This window comes from Schistocerca americana, chromosome X (assembly GCF_021461395.2).
Source record: "Schistocerca americana isolate TAMUIC-IGC-003095 chromosome X, iqSchAmer2.1, whole genome shotgun sequence".
NCBI classification, from domain to species: Eukaryota; Metazoa; Arthropoda; class Insecta; order Orthoptera; family Acrididae; genus Schistocerca; species Schistocerca americana.
In genome coordinates, this window is record NC_060130.1 from 519,891,557 (window position 1) to 519,916,994 (window position 25,438).

Genomic DNA, 25,438 nt, shown 5'->3' on the forward strand with positions numbered 1-25,438 from the left:
CGTAGTTGTATAGAAATATCTGAAATAAGCTCAATTAACAACGAGGTGAAGAAGTTTGAATTTTTGAAGTTCATAAATAATGACTACTCTTGATACTCTTGAAGGAAACGCATGACATCTGTTGATGTTTTTTCGTCTCTCGGACAGGGACACCACACATAAATTATGCATGGATTTCGTTTTTCAATGTTTTCCGGATATCATCTACTCAACCAGTGTTCCACAAATGAAGTCCGAGTCCCATGTGTTCTTAGAATTTAATTGTGATGCATTTAGAAAACACTACCTGTAACGGCACATTTTTAAGCTACACTCTTGCCCTAGGCAGGTCTCGATCAGGCTACTGCTGCTTTACAGGGTATCGTCATCACTGAAAGACTATAGATATTGGCAAACGTTAAAGCCAGTGATCTGTTGGTGGTTCTAGACTGTTTGGCGGACTGGACTTATGCACTTTCGCATTTTAATTTCCATATTCATTCATAACAATACAAACATGTCATTAAACTAGTGAAGAATTCATCAAAATCATCAAAGTAATACGGTTGCACAAGTGAGATAACATCCACTGGCCGGAGGACGACTATCTCAAATCACGAAAAGCGGGAAGATTAGGTTTAACGTCCCGTTGACGATGAAGTAATTGGAACAAGAGCATAGGCTCGGATTGTAGAAGGCTACGGAAGGAAATCCACATTCCATTTTAAAGGGTATCATTCCGTCATTTGTCTTAAACGATTTACGGAAATCAATGAAAATTTAAATGTGGGTGGCTGGACCGGGATTTCAATCCACGTCCTCCCCAATACGACTCCAGAGCGTTACACTGCGCCATCTTCTCAGTTTATGTCTAAACATCTTCACTAAAGTATTCTGGGCGGTACTCTACTACGCTCTGTCATTGAATAAGTTAGTTCGATAAAATAGAATGTCCTGGACAATTCAGAGAAGGCAGCCGAAGGTTGTTTAACTTGGCGGAAGATGAGTTTCGTCACTAGCCTGAATGTGGATCGCCGGATGTTGACGGAGATCGAGAGTTAGATTTGGACTTGGGCATCAGCTGTGTGGAATAAATAAACCATTCGTCCATTCGAGTGGCTGTACAGGCTGGCCCGCCTATGGATATGCGTCACGCTCGTCCAGTCCGGCCGAGGTCAGCGACTTCCATGGGAACTCGGTTTCTCGGTTGAGTACGTATTGGAAGGAGATCTGGATATTCAGTTTCACCTGTTGTCCGCGGCGTTGGCTCTGATGTCAGAACAGGTTATGCATGAGCAGAGTGCCGCAGCTCCTCGCCACTGGACACCCAGTCGGATTAAGCAGCATTCCAATGCCCGTTATAGAACGTCACACGAACAGGTTAAACATTTTGAGTACTGTCAAATTTCGGAGGAAACGCGTCGAACAATACCGCTAAAAATTGTTTTTGAAATTTCAGAACAGTCTTTCCTCCTATATGAACTGCTCCCGTAGGAACAGTGAGGATAGCACCATGTAATTAGAATTCTTTTAGGGGTTTGTACGTAATGACTAGCAGCTGTCAGGGAGCGACGACACTCAGTAGACCACAAAACAATGTATGCGCGACACTGGATGAAAAATACACCGTTGGCCACTAATATTACAGCAAACAAATATCAAACTGGTTCGAAGTGTAGAAGATGCTTAGATATACAAATGATTTGCATTTCAGCGCAACCGCACGAAGTTGGTGACAGTAACGCCGTCTACATGTAAGAAAAGATTACGCGACATTCATAATTCACATTTTAATCTTGTCTGCTTCAGAGAAGATCGTGTCACGCTTCATGTAGGAAGGAGAAACGTCTACCAGCACGTGTCAGCATTTTATGGCTACAGGGTCATGGCTTCTCGAGAATTCAATTGAATGATCCCTACCTGTTTTCAACTAGTACTTCCTTCTCAATGGTCAGACTGAAAGCGAGGCTAGCGCTCTTTTATGCGGAGTAAGTCTCAATTAGTTAAGTTTGTCGCTTGATGATTGATTAAATTAACCAAGATTAAGCTGAACCACTAGAAATTTATCTCCTTGATTAGCATTTGTGTAAATTAAAGAAAACTCTCATATTAACACATCAAATAAAATATAAAGATCCCAAATATACATTTATAATCGGATGGCTCTTCAGAAGCAGATGGATGGATTGCACTAAGAGTAACGTTCTAAACAAAATTTTGAAACCATTGAACATTTATTTACGGACTGAATTACAGAATGCACCGATTAAAAATCATAATCGCAAAGGAATGCTTGATACTCACTTCATAAACAATATCTCAACACGTGGGAAGAATATAGGATAAGTAAAGAGGTAGGATTTGTCATATTACACGAATACGCACATTCATACCAATAATCCACAAACAGAAAAAAGAAACTGTAAGTATAATTCCGTGCACCATACTTAAGAAGGTTGGGCCAGAGAGCAACTAGCTTTACTGGTCAATCACGTGGTAAGCAACTCGCGTAGAAAGACTCCAGCCGGCTGCGGTGGTCTAGCGGTTCTAGGCGCGCAGTCCGGAACCGCGCGACTGCTACGGTCGCAGGTTCGAATCCTGCCTCGGGCATGGATATGTGTGATCTCCTTAGGTCAGTTAGGTTTAAGTAGTTCTAAGTTCTAGGGGACTGATGACCACAGATGTTATGTCCCATAGTGCTCAGAGCCATTTGAACCATTTTTGAAAGACTCCACGTCAGAAATACAAAAATACGGAAACATTTAGAATGAAAACAAATTTGCAAATGATTTGATATTGAGGTCAAACAACAAACACGAGTAAGTAATAACGCCGAGGACTCACCTCATGGTGGGAATGCAAGTGGTCTATTTCAGATAACAGCACACAGTAAAACACAGTATTCACGAAATATATTCGAATAAAACGAAATGACACTCACCCGGAATGTTATTAAAAGAAGTTACAATAAAATAATAATGTTATTACTGGAACTGAAGGTCCACTTTACCACATGAGACGCACGTGTTTGCTATTACCAGTTCGCACGCTACAAGAAGCACGAAACTAGGGAAATGAAATCAGATCGCCGGCCGCGGTGGTCTCGCGGTTCTAGGCGCGCAGTCCGGAACCGTGCGACTGCTACGGTCGCAGGTTCGAATCCTGCCTCGGGCATGGATGTGTGTGATGTCCTTAGGTTAGTTAGGTTTAAGTAGTTCTAAGTTCTAGGGGACTGATAACCACAGCAGTTGAGTCCCATAGTGCTCAGAGCCATTTGAACCATTTTGAAATCAGATCAAACTACAGAAAAAGAACTGTAACACGAACATGCAGAAATACACAACACAACGACAAGTAAGAGATTCGCAGTAATTGAAACGAGATATAGTACTCTCCCATCGCTAAGTTGCGGCACGACAAGGAATCTAATTAAAAAAAACGAAATATTGATAAACATGAAGGCACTCTCTAATTGAAAATAATTCTGCGATATGATTTACCATGGCCACACTTGAAGAACGGATTAGCATATCAAACTATACCATAATCTTATACATTACAACTTCTAACTTACATTGATAGAAGTGACCTGAACAGACATCTTCAATTACCAAAGACCCAGATTACAGTGCTGTTCCCTGCTCCTAGACCCAGGTCCACAGACAGCAGCAGAAATTATCAGAGAAAATACGTCCCAGCTACCTGTAACACCTTATACAATAGTTGCTGACCAGTGTCCTCTAATGTCCCTTTGGCCCTACAGAAGACTACTTAAGCTCTACACACGAGCTGGCTAAACTGCCACTGCCATCACAGAACTCATGCGTGTGAACCAAAGTACATGCATGAATGACCCACACTGACACACACTCTGCCGGTCGCTGTGGCCGAGCGGTTTCTAGGCCCTTCAGTCCGGAGCAGCGTGACTGCTACGGTCGCAGGTTCGAATCCTGCCTCGGGCATGGATGTGTGTGATGTCCTTAGGTTAGGTTTAAGTAGTTCTAAGTTCTAGGGGACTGATGACCTCAGATGTTAAGTCCCATAGTGCTCAGAGCCATTTGAACCATTTGACCCACAGACACTCTCTATCGGGCAAGATAAGGAGTGGGAAAAGGAACACGGAAATATAGCATGTGACACAGAAATGTAGCATGGATATGTAATATATATGGTTACAGGAACACATATATACTTAATATACCTATAAATGTGTAAACCGTAAAATATACGTTGAGAAATTACAATACCTGAGTATTAAAGCGCCGCTGTGGCTGTCCAATGAAACAGTCTATTGTTCATCCTTCTCCCTAGAATCAAAAACACAGATGCACCCATAAATAGAGGTGTTAAGAAATATAGAAAGACCGAAGTCACCTCAATAGAGCAAAGGGAACGGCTCGTATTGAGACATTTCGCAGTTTATCGTCCCGCCATGGGGCTGTTCGCAGTGCTAGGGATCACACAACTGCCATGAGGATATAGAACCAGTGGGTTCAAGAGGGCCATACTCAACGCCTTGCGTGACCTCAACGACCCCACGTGACTACCGCCCGAGAGGACAGGCAAATCATTCGCTCGGTCGTGCAGGATCGTACGGTCACGTACGGCCATCGAGGTACTCGGATTGTTTGTAGTAATGTAAGAATTCAAACTTACAATGCGAGAGCGAACGGAGCACCATGAAATGTCGGCACGGCCACCACCGTTGCGGCTTCTCTTGACGCGGCAGCAGAGACGGGCACGCCGACAGTGATACGTTCAAGAAAAACGCTGAACGTAGGTGTGGCACCATGTTTTCTTTTCAAACAGTTCCTGGTTCTGTGTACTCCATCTCGAGGAACGTAGCCTCCGTGTGGAGTCTCCGACGAGAACGAACGTTGGCAGATAGCATTCGTTATCGTAATAGTGGTCCAGTACCTGTGATAATGGTATGGGGTGCAATTGCATACACAACATGATCACCTCTTGTTCGTATATCCACTAATTTAGACACCAGGTGTAACATTTATGACGTATTAAGGCCAGTCACTGTTCCGTATCTTCGAAGTCTCCGTGACGTTATGTTAAGTCCGGACATTGCAAGTTGTGTCGATACAGAGAGGGTTCTTCGACTGTTTCCATGGTCAGCATGTTAATCAAATCTTTCACCAACTGGAAATATCTGATTATGGGCTGCTCAGAGAATGACACACCACCATTCATCAGTCGCTACGACTAATGAATTCTGGCATAGAGTTGAAGCAGCGTGTAATGAAATAAAAAATGGTTCAAATGGCTCTGAGCACTATGGGACTCAACTGCTGAGGTCATTAGTCCCCTAGAACTTAGAACTAGTTAAACCTAACTAACCTAAGGACATCACAAACATCCATGCCCGAGGCAGGATTCGAACCTGCGACCGTAGCGGTCTTGCGGTTCCAGACTGCAGCGCCTTTAACCGTACGGCCACTTCGGCCGGCTGTAATGAAATACCCATCCACATCTGTCACCTAAGTTCAGTTCTACTCGATGCTCACCTGGACTGGAGCCGCTTTTGCTGCCAGAGGTGGCACACCTGTGTACTGAATTTCACATCCTGTGTACCCCCAATTCAACAACAAATTTAATAATGTAATCTTCCTACTATCTGTATATGAGGAAAAAGTAAAATTTAGTTATTTTCTATCCTTGCCGGTGTTGCAATTTTAATGGAAAGCAGTGTAAAGGAAGTGCGCAGAAAACTGAGGATCGATAAGGATAATTGAAATCTCCAGACAATTGTGCTGACAAGGATATTGTTAACGTTGTGGCTCTCCGCCAGCAGCGAACTCACAAGTGTATCAACTTGGGTTGAACAGAGCTCACTGCAGAAGTTGCAAGCACTGAATGGCCGGCTAACAGTATGAAACAGTGCTCATTGAGTCACAGCATGCTGCGTCACACACAGAAATCGTATAACAAATCACTGCAGTCATGCAGAATTGGAGTCAGCAGTCAGCTGAGAGTCTTGGCATTGACAACGGGTCCGGGACCTAGCATTTACGCAAGTATAGTGCTAGGTAGATACTTTCCTTGCATACTGATCTATTATAGCAGAGCAATATCCAACATATTAGTGCGTCAGTGGAATAAAGTTATACGCCATAGGATTTCTGGCGGTTACATACACTGTCCGTCCAAAAAGCTCCGAGATCAGTTTTATTCCTGGAGTATAGACGACGTCGGCGTGGTAGATGCGGTGATATCTTCCACTAACAACTGTAAACAACAGATGCACATTCGACCATCCGTTGTGAGCAGACAGTGGAGTGATGGCATCCTCGAAGATCTGAGGTATTGGAACTCATAGAAATCAGAGGTGAGCCGCCTTCTTGCAGTTTGCGATCCTTTGGGCCTGATGCCAGACTGATGATGATGATATTGTTCTTGCGCTGTTTTCGTGCATTAAATTCCCGGATTCATCGTATGAAATTATTGTAGATTGGTTTTTCAGACATAAAATCGGATTATTACCAACACCTTTTTTCACTGACGGAAATGCAAAATGTTGCTTCAGGAACATCTTGACTGAATGCTGCCAAACTGAACTCTAGTATTTTCATGCACGTTGGATACGGTGATTAAAATTTTGACCATATGAATACTTATTTACATTATTTCCAGCACAGAGAAAAACCATTTTTACAGGTGAAGATTTGCCTGACTGCATTATGGCTATTGGGTGTGTCTAACCCTAAGACTGCAACAGAGAATGGCCAGCCAGGTGTCTTCTTCCATACAGCATGAAATCAAAGTCATTTAATGGATAACTCAGGGCATTAATTCAGTCGACACCACCTGCCTATCCATGGCATGGAACAATGTCTCTATGCCGAGTGTTCAAGATATTCTCCAGAATATTTTGAAGAAAAGGAAAGTGTCTGGTCATGACAGGTGTGACAACAGGTTTTACAATCTTGCCAGATACTTGCAAAAATCGAGCCTCCCTTCAACGATTACCAAATCAGTCCCATTGTAATATCCAATAGCTCCCTACATCCCGACTCTATGTGTTGAAGAGATATGGGCCGACGAGACACTCTGCTTCCTGTGGGCTTTCACGATGTCGATTGCGCACACGTTGGCGTACAGACAGAAGCGGGACTCAACGCTGAACACCACGCAATGTCCCAGTTGAGACTTGCTCTATACCGTGCAAATCTCTGTTAAATGAGCTATGATGTCGGCCGTAAAATGACGCATGGCAACCTGAGGTATCAATCCCGCTTCCAGTACTGTGTTCGTGGTGGCTTGTGGTGACACTGTGCCTGAAACCTGTGTCCTGATTACATCTGTTATCATACATCGTTTCGTGAAAGCAAGTCGAAAAATCCTAAGATCTTCTCGGGGCGAAGTCCTTCTGAAAGAATCTGTACCTACTCTTCTTGTCACACCGATTATCTGAGTTTATCTCGTCATCACTCGGTCAGAAGCCAGTGGACTACAGCCAACTCTCTGTGCTAGCTGTCGGTATGATGCTCCCATCTCCCTAATCCAACTGTTCTTTCTTTCTCAAAGTTCGAAAGATGGCGGTAAGCTGTACGTGCACGTCCTCTGGCCATTCTCTGTTGCAGTCTTAGGGCTAGACACATCCAATAACCCTAATGCACTCAGGGAAATCTTCACCTGTAAAAATGGTTTTTCTCTGTACTGGAAATACTGTAAATAAGTTTTCATATGGTTGAAACTTTAATCATCATATCCAACGTGCATGGAAATACTAGAGTTCAGTTTGGCAGAATTCAGTCAAGATGCTCTTGAAGCAACATTTTGCATTTCCGTCTGTGAAACATGGTGGTGTTGCTTATAATCCGATTTTATGTCTGAAAACGCAATCTACAATAATTTCATACGATGAACCCGTGAATTTAATGCACGACAACAGCGCAAGAACAATATCATCATCATCATCATCAATCTGGCATCAGGCCCAAAGAATCGCAAACTGAAAGAAGGCGGCTCACCTCTGATTTCTATGAGTTCCAATACCTCAGATCTTCGAGGATGCCATCACTCCATCTCTCTCTTGGTCTGCTAGGTTGTCTTCTTCCATACAGCATGAAATAAAAGTCATTTAATGGATAACTCAGGGCATTAATTCAGTCGACACGACCTGCTTATCCATGGCATTTATTCCTCATTATAACTACGATATTTCGTTTTTTATATAATTCTCCTAGATCGTTAGTATGCCACACGCATCATTCTGTAGCCAAGCTTTATATTGGGCCAAAGATTTTCCTAAACACCTTCCGTTTATTTTTTATTTTTTACTCCATGTTTCACATTAATACAGCACTACTGGTTGAATCAGTGTCTCACACAACTGGAGTTTAGACTCCCTGGACAGGATTCGTGATTTCAGTTATTGGTTCAGACTGTAGCAACTGTGGTTTCCGGCTTCGCTCCTCATATCGATGTCCGTTGCACATGACATGTTATCCCCGAATATCATGCCCAAATATTTAAATTCATAGACTTCTGTGTATGGTAGATTTCCCATTGCAAAGAATACTATTGGAAAATGATAAGTGAACACATTTAAAGGTACGACGAACAAATTCAGTATTACCTCTGGCAACTGGAAGAATGCATTTAAAGTAATGATTCTAAAAATGTTCAAATGTGTTTGAATTCCTAAGGGACCAGAATGCTGAGGTCATCGGTCCCTAGACTTGCATAGTGCATAAACTAACTTATGCTGAGGCCGCGCAATCCGTGAATGGCGCCTCGAACCGCGCGGCCACTCCGCGCGACTAATGATTGTAAGTGCAGTGTTGTGACACAATGGGATACACATAATAACCGTGAAAAAGCTGGTGCCGTAACAACTGTATCTGATATGTTGAAAGAGTGATCAGTTCAAAAATGGTTCAAATGGCTCTGAGCACTATGGGACTTAACAGCTGAGGACATCAGTCCCCCAGAACTTAGAACTACTTAAACCTAACTAACATAAGGACAACACATACATCCATGCCCGAGGCACGATTCGAACCCCCAACCGTAGCGGTCCCGCGGTTCCAGACTGATGCGCCTAGAACCGCTCGGCCACTCCGGCCGGCAGTGATCAGTTGTTTCAAGCATTATGCTGCAGTATCAAACATAGCAGACATACTAAAACATAGCCGATTAATATAACTTGTGCAATTATTGGTTCTAAACGAGGTCGTATTGTGAATCAGCGCAACCCTTCTGAAAGATTGACCAGCACGTTGGAGGTGATAGCAGCGCTGTTGTGATAGGATGGACATGCTTGTCATAGTAGTCCAGAAAGGCAGTGGCACACAAAATTCACGTCTGGACTTCGGCATCGATGAGCAGTAACTTCTGTATGCATGGCAACTGAACTATACTGTGGGGTTAATTTAGTACCAGAAAGTCAGCTAGGACTTTCGGGATCCATTGGTTTGAAGTTTGGGGGATTTTATATGTGCAAATGAAATGGTGATGGTTAGGTGGCCTTCAACTACGTACCCTCAGGCTCAGAGTTGAAATATTAAAAATTTTGGCTGGTTTCGTTGTCTAGGGGCTGGGATACGTAGTTGCTGCATTACAAGCCAAATACTGCTGAGTCTACAGTATCCAATATTAACATACACATGGAACGAATGGTCAAAGGTTCCTATCACTCTGCAATTGCGAATATGGCGTAGAAATTTATAAATGAAAGCTTACAATTAAATAAAAACTGCAGATACTATCTTAACGACTGTAAATGATGAGTACGATTGTAGAAGTACTTTTGAGAATGTGGTATATTTCTGCAAAACACTTATTGGTGTCGACGGTCCAGCAATTAAATAAAATATAAGTTGAATAACAGGGAAACAATAGATTCCTACTGCACGCAATTAGTTGTGAAAAACAACATAGCTTGCGATGTATTCACTTCTAAACGCACACTACGTCTTCACTGTAGAAGCCACGGAAATCTCACAAGTACACGTCAGCACTACGAAATATTTCTATGTGCCGTGACCACTCACAAACTGCTCCACTCTCTCCAAGTCCCTCTACGGCGACTCTGCGTCCGTCGCCATACTGTCCAGCCCTCCCGTGTTCTGTACCGTTCTCTCCCGGACTCCCCGTTCATGAGCGCTGTGATTGGCTAGAGCGCTCCTGCCATGTCTTCAAGCCAATGCACACTCACAAACATAAAACACTCCTGAAATACTGGATTTATATTTAAATAACTTGAAATTAAATAAATATTCCTACGGCTGGACCATAAACATGCTCTAACATACATTATTAAATACATAAACAAATTAAAAAACATATATCAAATGAATAGCAAGCAAAAGTAGGCCAGTAGCCTAATGTGTCTGTGTTTTCTAAAACACAGTAAATATTTGACCAATTTCTTCATGAATAGTATATATCGGATATAAACAAAGACATAGACGAATAAATATCTTTATAAGCATGCTGCTACCGTTTTTTCGTGTAACTGTGGAGTACTTGTGGCCTGACGCGTTGATAGTAATCGGTCACTTTGACCTCCAATAACTCATCAACTTAAATGCCTGTAATTTATACCACTTTAGGTTTACACTAATAGCTTTCTAAAGACACGTCGATCGAGAAAATCGGATGAAGAGTTTAGATTTTGGAAGTTCGTTGCTGAGTGTTACTTGAATAATTTACAGTCGGATACTAAACTTTAAACTAGTAAAGATATTGAAAATCTGACTACACCATCAGAATCGTCATGCAAATAATGGTAGTGTACATGTTTCTTTTTGAGGTATCATCATTCATCTGGCTACTATTAATTTCTATACGAACTGTGAAATGTCTGCTATAATGGTTTTGAAGTGTTGGCAGAAGAGCCAACACCGTGTTGCTAGAGGAGGCCGAAATGCACGCGTTTAATTACACGCAGACTGGGGTGAGGTCTGGAACAGTTAAATGTAATTAATATAGCCAATAAGGTACATTGTTGCTGGAATACTTTAATCCATAATTGGTGTACATCGCTCTTGACGGTACATTAATATGCTCAATATAAACTGGTAATGGCGCCTTGCTAGGTCGTAGCAAATGACGTAGCTGAAGGCTATGCTAACTATCGTCTCGGCAAATGAGAGCGTATTTGTCAGTGTAGCATCGCTAGCAAAGTCGGCTGTACAACTGGGGCGAGTGCTAGGAAGTCTCTCTAGACCTGCCGTGTGGCGGCGCTCGGTCTGCTATCACTGACAGTGGCGACACGCGGGTCCGACGTATACTACCGGACCGCGGCTGATTTAAAGGCTACCACCTAGCATGTGTGGTGTCTGGCGGTGACACCACATTCCTCCCCCGCAAATCGGCGTACGGTTGTGTGATAAGGCTTCCGCCCGCCGTGGGGAGGACCCCATGTTGACGTATGCGACGATGTGGGGAGCCTAACAACAGGCGAGGCTGTGCCACCCGCACCCACCCATTCGGTCCGAGGGGAGCTAGGAAACGCCTGAAAACCTAGTCCAGGGTGCACGCCAACATGCGGTGTAGGCGCCCGGAGAGAGACAGGAGGGGCCGAAGGGTCAACCTCCATCGCGTCGGGGCACCCGACGGGAAAAGACGACATCTGGTCCGGAGCGGGCAAGAGTTCCATGTCGGAGGACAGCTGGTCACGGGAAGCGATCGGCGGCGCGTGACCCAGGGAGGCACCCGGCGGTTGCAGCGACGCGTCCACTTCGGGCGTCGCCGGCGGGAGAACAGGCGGCGGCGGCGGCGCGTCGCCATGGGGCAAAATGGAAGGCAGCGTCGGTAACACCTGGGGCTGAGGCGAGCCAGTAGATGGGTCCCCAGGGCGCTGACCGGACGGGACCGTCGCTGAAAGCAGACGGGGAGCGGCAGAACCCGTGCGACGACAGAGGCGCAGCTGATTGAGATGCCGACGCACCTCACCAGAGGCCCCCAAAACCAGATACGTAGCGCGGCCGAGGCAGCGAAGAATGCGTCATGCGAGCCAACGCCGTGAACCGCGATAGTTGCGATAGTATACAACGTCGCCTGGAACAAAAGCAGGTGTCTGCCGCTGCACAGGAACCTGATGCGGCGGATGCATGAAAGACAGCAAGGTTCGATGAGGACGACCGTGTAGCAACGCAGCCGGCGAGCGACCATCTCGGGGCTGAGAGCGATAGGTGGACAAAAAGAGCAACAACGCGTCCTCCCGAGAATGCGACTCTTTCAACTTCAACATCTGTGACTTGAAAGTCCGGACCAATCGTTCAGCGGCACCGTTTGACTGAGGCGAAAACGGCGCGGATGTCAGATGTTGAATACCATTGGCCTTGCAGAATGACTGAAATTCTGCGGACATGAATTGTGGGCCATTGTCAGAAACAATAGTTTGTGGAAGACCTTGAATGCAAAAGATAGCGGATAACGCTTGGATGGTGGCAGATGACGTAGTGGAAGACATCCGGACAACAAAAGGAAAATTACTGAATGAATCTACCACAACCAACCATCGAGCACTCCAGAATGGACCAGCAAAATCGATGTGTAAGCGTTGCCAAGGGGAAGTGGCGTTCGGCCATGCAAAGAATTTCCGCGGTGGTGCGGATTGTCGTTCGGCACACGCCATGCAAGAAGAGCACATATTCGTAATCGCAGCATCGATTCCGAACCACGTACAGTGCTGACGAGCAAGTTGTTTCGTGCGCACTATTCCCCAATGTCCTTGGTGGAGAAGCCGTAAGACAGAGGACTGTAACGAACGTGGGACCACGACCCTGGACTGATTATTATCAGAACGCAACAGCAAAACACCACGTCGTACAAAAAGCCTCTCCTTGTGAGCAAAAAATCGGCGAACCAACGGATCCTCGATCCGTGATTTCGACAAGGGCCATTGCGTAGCAACAAAACGCAAAACGGTAGCAAGGACAGGGTCAGCTGCTGTGGCTGTAGCTACACGACGAAAATCAATCGGAAACGATTCGACCACGTCATCGGTTTCCGAATCAATGAACATGGAAGCAAGTTCGGAAGAATCGAATGCTCTATCCTCAGCAACAGGCAAACGGGACAACGCATCGGCGTTTCCGTGCTTAGCAGTGGACCGATACAAGATATCGTAGCGGTCCTGCGAGAGGAAAATAGACCAGCGAATGAATTTCTGCGCTGTACGTGGAGGTACAGGCTTGGTCGGATGAAAAAGCGATGTCAAAGGTTTGTGGTCTGTGATGATGGTAAAGTGACGACCATACAACCTTGTTATCACAATGAAAGATGTCTGTATTCAAACAGACCCTTGTGATCAGAAAGAAGCACCCTCCCCTCTAAACTGGGGACAAAGGTCGTCTAAAGATCAAGCACGACCACTCGGGCATCCTGTGGTAGGGAGATTGTCAATGACAGAATTTCCGAATATAAAAAGTCAGGAAGAGCAAGTGCAAGTAAACAATATAAGCAGCACTAGTGAACCAACCAACATAGCTACACCAATATGCCCACCTATAGTACGAGGGCCGGGAATAGATCCTGCCAGGATTTATCCCAACCTGGAGCACGCCTTACAGCTGTCCAGTCTTGAGGAGCCGGCCACCCTCACAACAGCCTTGAGGCATGTGGTGCGTGTCGGCCATGAATACGGCAGAGACATTACTTTCCCAGTGATGGAGGCTGTAGACAGAATACAGCTCAAGACAATGAATCTCCCCACAGACTTCGGAGCCCTGCGAGACCTGGTTAAGAAAGTGTTTGAAAGGCGCAATGAAAAGTTTGATCTCAATGAACTATATAACCAATCTGTCATCACCAACGGCAGAGTAGCACACGATTGGCGCAAAAACTGGCCAGAGTCTCACATTCATACATACTTCCCACGTGAGCCAGTTAAGAGTGGGACAGATAAACGCGCATAATAGCAAACTGGTCCTGCAGGAACTCCGGAGGGTGGTGGAGGAGAAGAGTCTAGATGTAGTCTGCATACAGGAGCCATACTCCCTGGCTGGACGGATCCCGTTCACTGCAGCCAACTGGCAGCAAATATATAATGCAGGGGAACCAAAAGCCGCAGTCATAATCACAAATACAGCATTGAGAGCCACTGTATTGGCACAATTTTTGGATGACCACTGCAACGTCGTAGAGCTTCATTCACCCACAGGAATACTATACATGGTCAATATGTACTTTCAGTACGGAAGACCAATAGATGAATTCCTAGATAAGCTTGTGCAAATAGCCACGGCGTTGCGGGGGCAAAAAATTCTTGTGACTGCGGACATCAATGCAAAATCCCCCCTATGGTTCAGTGGCACTCAAGACGACCGAGGAGAAAAAGCTGTTGACACCATCATGTCACTACAACTCATGGTCGCTAATAAACAGGGGAAACCTCCCTCCTACACCGGGGGGGAGGACACGGTACAAACATTGACGTTATTCTGGTAACGCCAAACCTTGTTACAAAAATATCAAATTGGACAGTTTGGGACCAGATTACCACAAGTGACCATAACCTCATAACATTCACTATTGGAGACAGAGAGTGCCACTGGGACATAGGGTGGGAGACGCAACTTAATTACAACAAAACCGACTGCGATCCGGCTGGCTAGGGAGTGTGACATCCCTGCATTGCTGGAGGGTGATGTCAACGTAGAAGAATACGCCCGAGATCTCACAAGTGCGATAACCAGAGCAGTTAAGGCAGCCGTACCAACCAGGAGGAGGGCTGTCGCGGCCTCCCCTTCACCATGGTCAGCCGAACTGGGGCAAATGCGCCAAGCAGTACGGAGGGCGAGGAAGTATTACCAGCGGTGTGTCGTCTGGCACGAGAAGCAGCGATGGCTGCAGATATACAGAGAAGCCAAGGAACAGTTCCAACAGGAACTTAAGGCTGTCAGGATGAGGAGCTGGGAGAAATATGTGCATAGCCAATTGGCTACAGACCCTTGGGGACTACCTTACAAAATAGTAAGGGAGAAAATTAAATCACCCATGGTGCTATCTACCGTAAGGAGTGGGGACCGGATGACGGAGACCTGGCAGGAAACTGCGGGTGTCCTACTCCATGCCCTATTGCCGGACGATAGAGAGGAAGATGATACAGAAGAACAACAGAGAATAAGAAGAGAGAACCAACGGGTCTATGGAAACAATCGTGCGGTCTACCCCTTCTCTGAAGAAGAGGTAAACTCCCAAATAAAAGCGCTCAAAAAAGGCAAAGCTCCCGGCCCAGACGGTATTACTGCGGAGGTGATACAGTACGTCGCCCCCCAGCTGGTGGCACCTCTCACTCAGCTGTACAACGAGTGCTTACGGCTTCGAACCTTCCCCTCCATATGGAAGCGGGCGAACGTTGTCATAATCAAGAAAGGCCCGGATAAAGACCCCAAAGAAGCCAAGTCATACAGACCCATATGTCTGCTGGACTTGCTGGGCAAGCTCTTTGAGAGGCTGCTAGCAGACAGGTTGGCTGCACACCGAGTCCTGTGCGGGATGAGTTACAGGCAGTTCGGTTTTCGGGCGGGGCGATCGGCGTCTGACGCAATCGCCCTGGCTGCGGATGTCTGTGGCTCTGCCCCGCACAAGTACATAGTCGGCATCATGGTGGACATTAGTGGCGCCTTTGACAACCTGTGGTGGCCTTCGCTCTTCTCCTGCTTGCGGGAGAAAGAATGCCCAGGGCCGCTATATGGCTGTCTGAGGAGCTATTGTGATGACAGGGAGGTCTGGCTATCGGCCCCTAGCGGTAAAGTCAGTAAGAAAATCACCAAGGGGTGTCCTCAGGGATCTGTCCTGGGGCCACTCTTTTGGGATATAAACATGGAACCACTCTTGGAAGAACTAAAGAACAGTGAAGATGTGCTAGAGGTCATAGCCTACGCAGATGACCTCCTCCTGCTGGTCGGCGGCCGCAGCCGCGAAGATCTGGAACCAAAAATAGAAAGAGCTATTACAATACTGACCACATGGTGTCACAAAACTAAAATCACTATCGCACCCAGTAAGTCAACTTACCTGCTGCTCAAAGGCCAACTCACAAGAAATCCAACTGTAAGAATAAATGGTCTACCAGTCCTTAGGCGCCGTGAAGCCCGGTACCTTGGTGTCATCGTCGACGAGAGGTGGAACTATGCATCGCACATAGATACAGCAACACAAAGATCTCTCACAGTATTACACAACCTAATAGGAATAGGACATAAAAGATTCCACCTCCCACCTGATCTTATTAAATTATACCATAATAGCATCCTCACATCCATAGTAGGTTACGGGTCAGCGGTCTGGGCACACAGGCTCACGAGGGTCATGCCTGCCGTGGCCGTAAGAAGAGTGCAGCGTAACATGCTCCTACGTTCAGTGGGCGCATATAGAACAACTCCAGGAGGGGCACTTTCAGTACTGATGGGGCTATGTCCACTGGACATAAAAATCAGAGAACAGGCCGCCTGGTATTGGATAAAGAAAAATCGAAGGGAAAAAATAGAAGAAATTATGGGGATATATGTGGGGGACAAACAAAGTATCAAAAGAAGAGGCATGGAATTATGGCAAAATCTCTGGGACAGCGACGAAACTGGCCGAAGAACACATTAATTGCTACCCAACATAAAGGAACGGCTAGAACTCACCTACTTCAAACCAACAAGGGGATTGCTGCACTTTCTTACTGGGCACGGACCCTACCCGACATATCTTTGTCGGTTCGGGAAAAGGGCAACACCAGCGTGTGACTGTGGAGCAGTGCTGGGCACTCCAGACCATGTGGTGTACGAGTGTCCCCTCTTCGACGATGATGCACAACAACTTAGGGAACAATTGCCGAACAACGACACGTACCACTTGCTCAGGCACGAAAATACATTTAACGTCCTGAACCACTTGACAAACAAAATCTCGAGCAAAGTCCTCAGAGAATATCTTGGTAATAATAGATAAATAAACACACACCGGATTTGCCGCGTACGCCCCCCTGTTCCGCCGGGACGTGGACTTGGCCAGCCGCCTCACGGCTGGAATCCGCCAGGTTTTCGGAATAGGTTGGGGGGTAGTACATCTAAATCGGACTTGACTATGCACCGAACATGACATTAGACATAAGGTTAGTTATAAGATCAAACTAGGGTAATAGAAATAGTATAGAACTGCAGCGAACATGTCACCGGCCAGCCCAGTGCCAGGGGCACTCCCACTGGGATTAGCTCAGTGGGAAAGGCCAACAAGTAGGTTTGTATCTATTCTGGCACACTTGTTACGCTGCAGGTAGAGTAGTCGTAATAAACAACAACTATTAGCAAGTAGTAACATAACAAATTAGGAAAACAAGCTAAAATCTAGGAATATTAGACTAACAGTAACAGAGAATAGTGAGTAGGTAGATTAACCCCATAGTGGTGATGGAGTGTAGTAAATAAACCTGTAGTGTTAAATATTATAGCTGCAGATAGAACTTAGAAATAGTAAAATATAGGACCTACTAATGTATTAGGTAGTAGGTTACATTGTAACATGATAATGATGAAATAAAGATTTAAAAAAAAAAAAAAAAAAAAAAAAAAAGTGACGACCATACAAGAAATCATGAAACTTAGTAACACCAAATACGAGAGCCAAAGCTTCTTTCTCGATCTGTGAGTAATTTCTTTGCGCAGACGAGAGCAATTTGGACGCAAAGGCAATAGGGTGATCATGCGATCCATCTTTGTGCGCAAGCACAGCACCGATCCCGAAATCCGATGCATCTACCACCAACAAAAGGGGTTTCTGTGGATCGAATGGCGTAAGGCAAGTATTTGAAAGCAATGCCGATTTCAACTGGCGAAAGGCGCGTTCGCATTCCGTCGTCCAGACGAACGGAACACCTTTACGGCGTAAGCGATGAAGCGGAGCTGAAATGGAAGAGGCATGTGGCACATATCTGTGGTAATAATTTTTCCCAGCACACTCTGTAGCTGCTTCAAATTCTGCGGCGAAGGCAAGTCTTGTATGGCACGGAGGTGCTCGTGACTGGGATGTATGCCTTGGGCATTGATTACATGTCCCAGATAGGGTAAGTCACGAGCAAAAAACACACACTTGTCCTTCCGCAAGCGAAGACCATTTTGTCGCAAGACCTGAAATAATGTTCTGAGATTGGCTAAATGTTCGTCTTCTGTCTTTCTGGAGATCACAATATCGTCCAGATAGTTTGCTGCAGTAGGGACCGACGCACAAACAGTTTGCAGATATTGCTGAAACAATGCAGGGGCGGATGCACACCCGAATGGCAGTCTTTTGAATCGGTACAAACCAAGATGCGTGTTAATCACCAAGACGCGCTGGGATTCGTCGTCCACTGGTATTTGCAAGTACACATCTGCTAGGTCCAACTTCGAAAAATATTTACCCGGGCACAGTTTGTCAAAAATATCTTCCGGGCGGGGTAAAGGAAAAGTTGCAATCACTAGTTGTGGATTCACTGTTGCCTTGAAGTCCACGCAAAGTCTCAATTTTCCGGAAGGTTTTGGCAAAATTACTAAGGGTGATGCCCGGAGAGAACCCTGCACACGTTCAATCACACCTTGTGATGCCAAATCGTGTAATGTTCTTGCGACCTCATCACGCAATGCGTGGGGAACATTGCGCGCTCTGAAAAATTTCGGTTGCGCGTTTACTTTCAGTTCCAAATGTGCTTTATAGTTCATAGCACAACCAAGGCCCGGTGAAAAAATGTCTGCAAATTCTTCACATAGCCGAGAAACACTGGCTGAAGGCACAGTCTGGTTCACTGAGAGGACCTGATTTACTATAGACAAGTTAAACAATTGAAATAAATCTAAACCAAACAAGTTCACCGCAGAAGAAGAATGAAGAACGTAAAATGACACAAGTTTTGTTTGTCCCTTGTATGTTGCAAGAAGGCTGCACTGTCCTAACACAGGGATATCCTGACCGGAATAGCTAGTTAACTTAACATTTGTGGCACGCAACGGAAGTGTGCCCAGTTGTTTGTACGTGTCTTTATTGATCAAGGAAACTGCAGCTCCGGTATCGAGCTGGAATGGTATCACGTTGCCATGAATGTCCAAATCTACAAAAAGTTTATTGTCCTGCTGACGACAAGAGCGAGTGTCTCGTGCAACGTGATCAGGCACTGGTACAGAAGCACTTGCTACTTGACGTGATTTCCGGCGATGTCGACGCACACTATTTGTGGGGCGAACACAGTCACTGTTAGAAAGAGTGGCACTGGGCGGAGTGGAATGAACGACATGAATTTCCATGGGCGAAGGTTCACGAGCCTGAATATTCTTGGATCGATTCCGGCGCGAAGCAAAGGGCCTGGAATGGTTGTGAGTGTCCGATCTAAGCTTTTTGTGGCAAACACTAGAACATGTCCTTTTTTATTACAGAAAAAGCAAATAGCTTGGCGTGACGGGTAGTTCTCACGCGAATGTCTAGTAGCACACCGCGGGCATGACTTTAGCACTGCATTTGCTTGCTGGCGCGGCACACGTAGCGGAGGGCTTGGCGGCAGCTGCGCGGACGGGCGCGAGGGCTGTTTACTGTTCAGTGCAGCTCGCATGGCGGGCCGGTTAATGTGACAAATGGCTGGCAAAGTTGCAAATGGTTCCTGAGCAAAGTCAAGTGTGTCTTGCCTATCCAATATGTCCATCACTTGTTGAAGGGAGGGATTGACTAGTTTCAAAATCTGTTCCCTTATACGAACATCAGAAACGTTCTGTGCAATAGCATCTCATACCATAGTATCTGAATAAGGGAGGCCACATTCACACTCAAAAGCACAATCCCTAGTAAGGCCGTGCAAAGTTGCAACCCACTCCCGATTAGTTTGACCGGCCATACATTTTGTACGAAAGAAAGTATACCTTTTTGCAACTACATTGTCTGATTCCCTGAAATATGCATCTAATGCAGACAAAATGTCTTCGTAGGACAGAGTTGCTACGTCGCGTCGGGGAAATAATTTCACTATCACACGGTACGTGTGCACCCTGACGGATGCTAACAAAAAATTCTGCCGCTCGTTACCTTGAATTCTGTAGGCGGCAAGATGGAATCCAAATTGGTGTGACCACTCCGTCCAGCTTTCCAGTGCAGCATCAAAAGGACGAAAAGGTGGAGCAACTGCGTGTTGTGGCTGCGGGAGCGGTGGAGCGCGGCGGCCGCATCGTTTTGCATTGCACGTTGACCCTGGACGAGCTGTCCAAGGGCATCCAATAACGCCTGCGTCTGCTGATTCAGCAAGCGATAAAATTCGGACAGTACATCTGGAGATTGTGGCGAAGCCATAACACAAGTAAATTAGGCAAGATCAATTGGTACAAACGCGATTTAGCTCGTCGTCATATGAAGTGTTGGCAGAAGAGCCAACACCGTGTTGCTAGAGGAGGCCGAAATGCACGCGTTTAATTACACGCAGACTGGTGTGAGGTCTGGAACAGTTAAATGTAATTAATATAGCCAATAAGGCACATTGTTGCTGGAATACTTAACTTTAATCCATAATTGGTGTACATCGCTCTTGACGGTACATTAATATGCTCAATATAAATTGGTAATGGCGCCTTGCTAGGTCGTAGCAAATGACGTAGCTGAAGGCTATGCTAACTATCGTCTCGGCAAATGAGAGCGTAATTGTCAGTGTAGCATCGCTAGCAAAGTCGACTGTACAACTGGGGCGAGTGCTAGGAAGTCTCTCTAGACCTGCTGTGTGGCGGCGCTCGGTCTGCAATCACTGACAGTGGCGACACGCGGGTCCGATGTATACTACCGGACCGCGCCGATTTAAAGGCTACCACCTAGCAAGTGTGGTGTCTGGCGGTGACACCACAGGTTTCACAAAGTTCGCCATCTTTGGAACTCCCGGCATAAACATCTCCTTCATCGACACAAAGCACCGTTCTCGTCACAGCGTCAACACGGAATTCCCAGCCGCTGTATCGGGCTGGACCCCTCCTGCTTCGGCCAACGTCCGGCACACGTGGTCGGCCTGCCGAGCGGCCAGTGCGACCATGCCAACTCCGAACTTAGAATGTTTTCAGGACGCCACAATTCACCCCTTACCTGACGAGTTGGAATGCCAGCAACGGTGCCGGTCGCTAAAATTCATTTCACGTGTCTTCACAGCGTAGCCTGTCTCTGATGGTGCTGCGAAATACGCAGCTAGAGGGATGACTGGCGCATGGGTGTTTTTAATGACAAGAGTTAATTCTTCCTATGCATCAGTGATAGTCGTAAGAGATTACTGTGTCGGGGGGATGGCGAGCACTGCCGTGTACCAGGAATCTGGAATCACAGTAGTCATAACCCACAATGGAGTTATACTCGCCATTTTTATTTTGTAGCAGGCAGTGCACGCACACACATCTCGCCTTAGCAAATAAACACTCCAAGATATTCTTCCGATTTTTTTTCTTTCTTGGGGCCTTGGTCCCGCTTCACGCCGGGTTGGCCGTCCTCTTTTTACCTGAACTACTTATCGTTCACGCTTCATTTTCGTACAAGGCTACACTCCAAACAAATTTGTAATCGATGTTAACAAATTTGTCTTCTTTTTTTCTGAGAATTGCTGGTCTACGTTTTATATCATATTGATTTGGCAATGTTAGTTGCAGAGAGTGGCCAGGTGCCCTTCCTGCCGCCACACCAATTCCCCCCCCCCCCCTCCCCCCCCCCCCCCCCCCCGTGACGGAAGTAGTGTACCCCAGCTATCTGCGTCTAGTGTAAGCCATGGAACGAACGTCTTTAAATGCCAAGATATTATTCCACTCTCCCCAGACTTATTCACCACTCACCATGTATGGGATAAGGTGATGAAGAACAGAACGACTATTGTTGTTGTTGTTGTTGTTGCGTTCTGTCCCAAGACTGCTTTGATGGAGCTCTCGGCGCTACTCTACAATGTGCAAGCCATTTCATCTTCTAATAACTACTATACCCCAAATGTATTTCAACCTGTTTACTGTATTCGTTTCTTGGTCTCGCTCTACAATTTTTATCTCCCAAACTTTCATCTAATACAACATTAATGATTCCTTGATGTCTCAGAATGTGTCCTATCATCCAATCCCTTATTCTAGTAAATCTGCGGCACAAATAAATATCTTTCCTCCCAATTATTTTCAGTACCTCCTCATTAATTGCGCGATGTATCCATCCAATTTTCACCATCGTTCTGTAGCACCACATTTCAAAGGCTTCTGTCCTCTTTTTACCTGAACTACTTATCGTTCACGCTTCATTTTCGTACAAAGCTACACTCCAAACAAATACCTCAGAAAAGTATTCCTAACACTTAAATTTATAATCGATGTTAACAAACTTGTCTTCTTTTTTTCTGAGAATTGCTGGTCTACGTTTTATATCATCTCTACTTCGGTCATAGACAGTTATATTTAGGCCCAAACAGCAACTATCAGATACTGGTAAAAAAGTGAGAGAAAATCAATTTGTGCTTCGGTGAAATCTATGAACAAGCGAGATAATAATGACCCTACGACTGATCTTAGAAGACGGACTAAAGAAAGAAGAACTTACATTTACAGCACTTGTAGATTTAGATGAGGCATTTTGTTATCTCAAATGGAGTATACTCTTTGAAACTCTGGAGGTAACGAGGATAAAAGACAGGTAGCGAGAGGTTATCTGGAACGTTTTCACAAACCAGACTGCAATTCTAAGAATCGACGGTCATGAAAGGTTCAAATGGCTCTGAGCACTATGGGACTTAACATCTGAGGTCATCAGTCGCCTAGAACTTAGAACTACTTAAACGTAACTAACCTAAGGATATCACACACATCCATGCCCGAGGCAGGATTCGAACCAGCGACTGTAGCGGTCTCACGGCTCCAGACTATAGCGCCCAGAACCGCTCGGCCACTCCGGCCGGCAGAGAGTAGGTGTGATAGAGTCGATATAACCATGTGGGCAGGAGAGAGGCCTCCAACCTGCTACGTTTGCTTATGTCCCTGCGTGCGTGCGTGTGCGCGTGCGTGCGTGTTTTGTGTGTGTGTGTGTGTGGGTGTGTGTGTGTGTGCGCGAAAGAGAGAGAGAGAGAGAGAGAGAGAGAGAGAGAGAGAGAGGCCGCAAGGACGCTGCTCTCAATTACGTCACGCCTCTGCTTTCGCTTGCTCAGGTCCTGAACTTCGAACTTTGTCTTTGTGGCGGAAACAGGTAATGGTGGACTAGTTTCAACGGGCAACAAGGTTAAAGACTAGCTGCAGAATCTGGTTGCAACGCATTCCAAGTTCCGACCTTGAGGAAGAATTGCACAGTCCCATAGATCTGCATCTTGTGAGTAGACAGCAGCTAAAATAACTGCACGTATAATCCATATTTCAGAGTAATCGTACACTGAAAGGAGCGAAAGAATTATTGTTTTTCATGACTCTTCTTTTAGCCTTTTAGTGTGATGTTAAAGTATATGTAGGTACGCAGAAACGTGTTTTCCGCACACTTTACATGATTTACTCACATATAAAATTTCACAGGTTTGCTTTCACATGAAATGAGGAATTTTAGGGATAAAGCTTATTTATTGCACATTTATCTTTTTTGTTGAACGTGGACAGTGTAAGTTACTGACCTCAAAAGTATTTCCTACCGATTGACCTACAACCATACGTCTTGAAACTACATTATTCAGTAATTTTTTTTCTCGTGGTACGCTTCAGTTCATGGCGCTAGTATTTGTGACACACAAGATTTACCGGTGCATCTAATTCAAGCATGCAAACTAATTTCCGAATTTTCACGTGTCACGTATCCCGGCACTTCAATGTTGTGTATATCTCTTCTGGCGCACTAGGCTTTGTATACAGATTTCTACTGTAAGTCATGGTAAATGCTGATTTCACCATGTCTAAAATGCCAAAAAAAGGCCGGCAAAACCGAAATAGCGAGAAATTTCGGTGTGTATCATTACTGGTGGAACAATTTTATTGCATAAATTGTACAGTAAATCAGCCATCACAAATGCTACACTATCTAGAAGGATAAAAACATTAGGCAGCAAAGAATTATTCAGATTAGTGAGAGCAGAATATTGCAGAAGTACTGGCTGGGATATCAGCTTATGCTTCAAAGGGAGTGTATTTCATGGATCTAGACAAAACTTAAATTACAGACAATACACCTTTCACTGAGTCAAAGCACCCTAGATAAACGTATTTCTCTCCAGACGTACAGGCCTGTGCACGCACGATGAGTCAGCACTGCAGACACTCTATCTGCCACAATGTTAATAGAATTCAAGAGACTCACTGTACACACAGGCGTACCTCTCTGCCTTTCTGCAGCTGACTTTCGCTGATCATACCTCTGTCTATGATTATATCACTCTCCTGTTTCTGCAAAGCTTCGGTGCGTCCTTCGTCGGAACAGTGGGGGTGTTGGTTACGCCAAACACTGTGGGAGAATTTCTTTGTTCTGTTGTGTGTCCCGTAATGTGACGTCAGAGGAATTCTCCTCTGGGTACCAGGTTGAATGGACAACATCCTTCCGAGAGATTCTAGTGTTAATTTCCATCGAAGCCAGTCGCAGGCAGGTGTATATCGCGAATTGTTTTTCTATAATTCTAGCAATTTATGGTTTTCAGACCCACGTCACGTCATGGTGTATATGCTTTTATTATGTAGGTTTCTCTAATGAACTATTTTGCGAGATGATTAAAGTCAGTAAAGCTTATTTCAAAGTCATCGCCCATGTTCACTTGCAATACTTAGTGTCGAAATGTCCTATACTTTGCACATGGCGACGGTAATAAGTAATGCTCACAGTTGTACTGTGATATTCTTTGTTCTCGTTTGTACTGTTTCTTCCTGTGACTACTAGGTTGTTCAAAATATTGTAGAAATACACTGACTTGAGTAAATCTTGCAATTCACTGCGTTTTCTTGTGATCATCTTTTACGAAGTGCGTAGTCCTGATGAAATACCCCAGGGTGTTTGACCAACAGCAATCTTGTGTGCAAGTCCATCCCATGCTACGAGCTTTGCCCACCTTGCTAACAATTTCAATCGTATTTTCAGATGAATTAAATTAGTTTGAAATTTTTGTGAGATTGGGTGTGAGAACCATCAATTAACGTACTGTCGAAATAGGTGTGTACTTGATTACTTTGAGCCTTCAGCTTCTGACTACACATGCTTGAATATGGTTTGTCACTTTGACTGAAACTGAAGGTCTGAGTATAACCATGAATTTCTTTAAATACATTATTATGAAAAGGGAGCGTTAACTTCTGATATAACTTGACCACAGATCAGAGTAATTACCGATTCGTAGCTGTCCTACTTACATTATCTCATCACCAGATAAACACATTGCAGCATGGTGGTGTACCTGCGCAGAACAGAATCGCAAACACATTCATTTTACAACAACACTGATGGCTACCAAAATTTCAACACCGAAAAAGATAACAAACAACCAAACTTCATTTATTGTGCGTATACAAAATATAATTCTTGCTCTCATAATCCG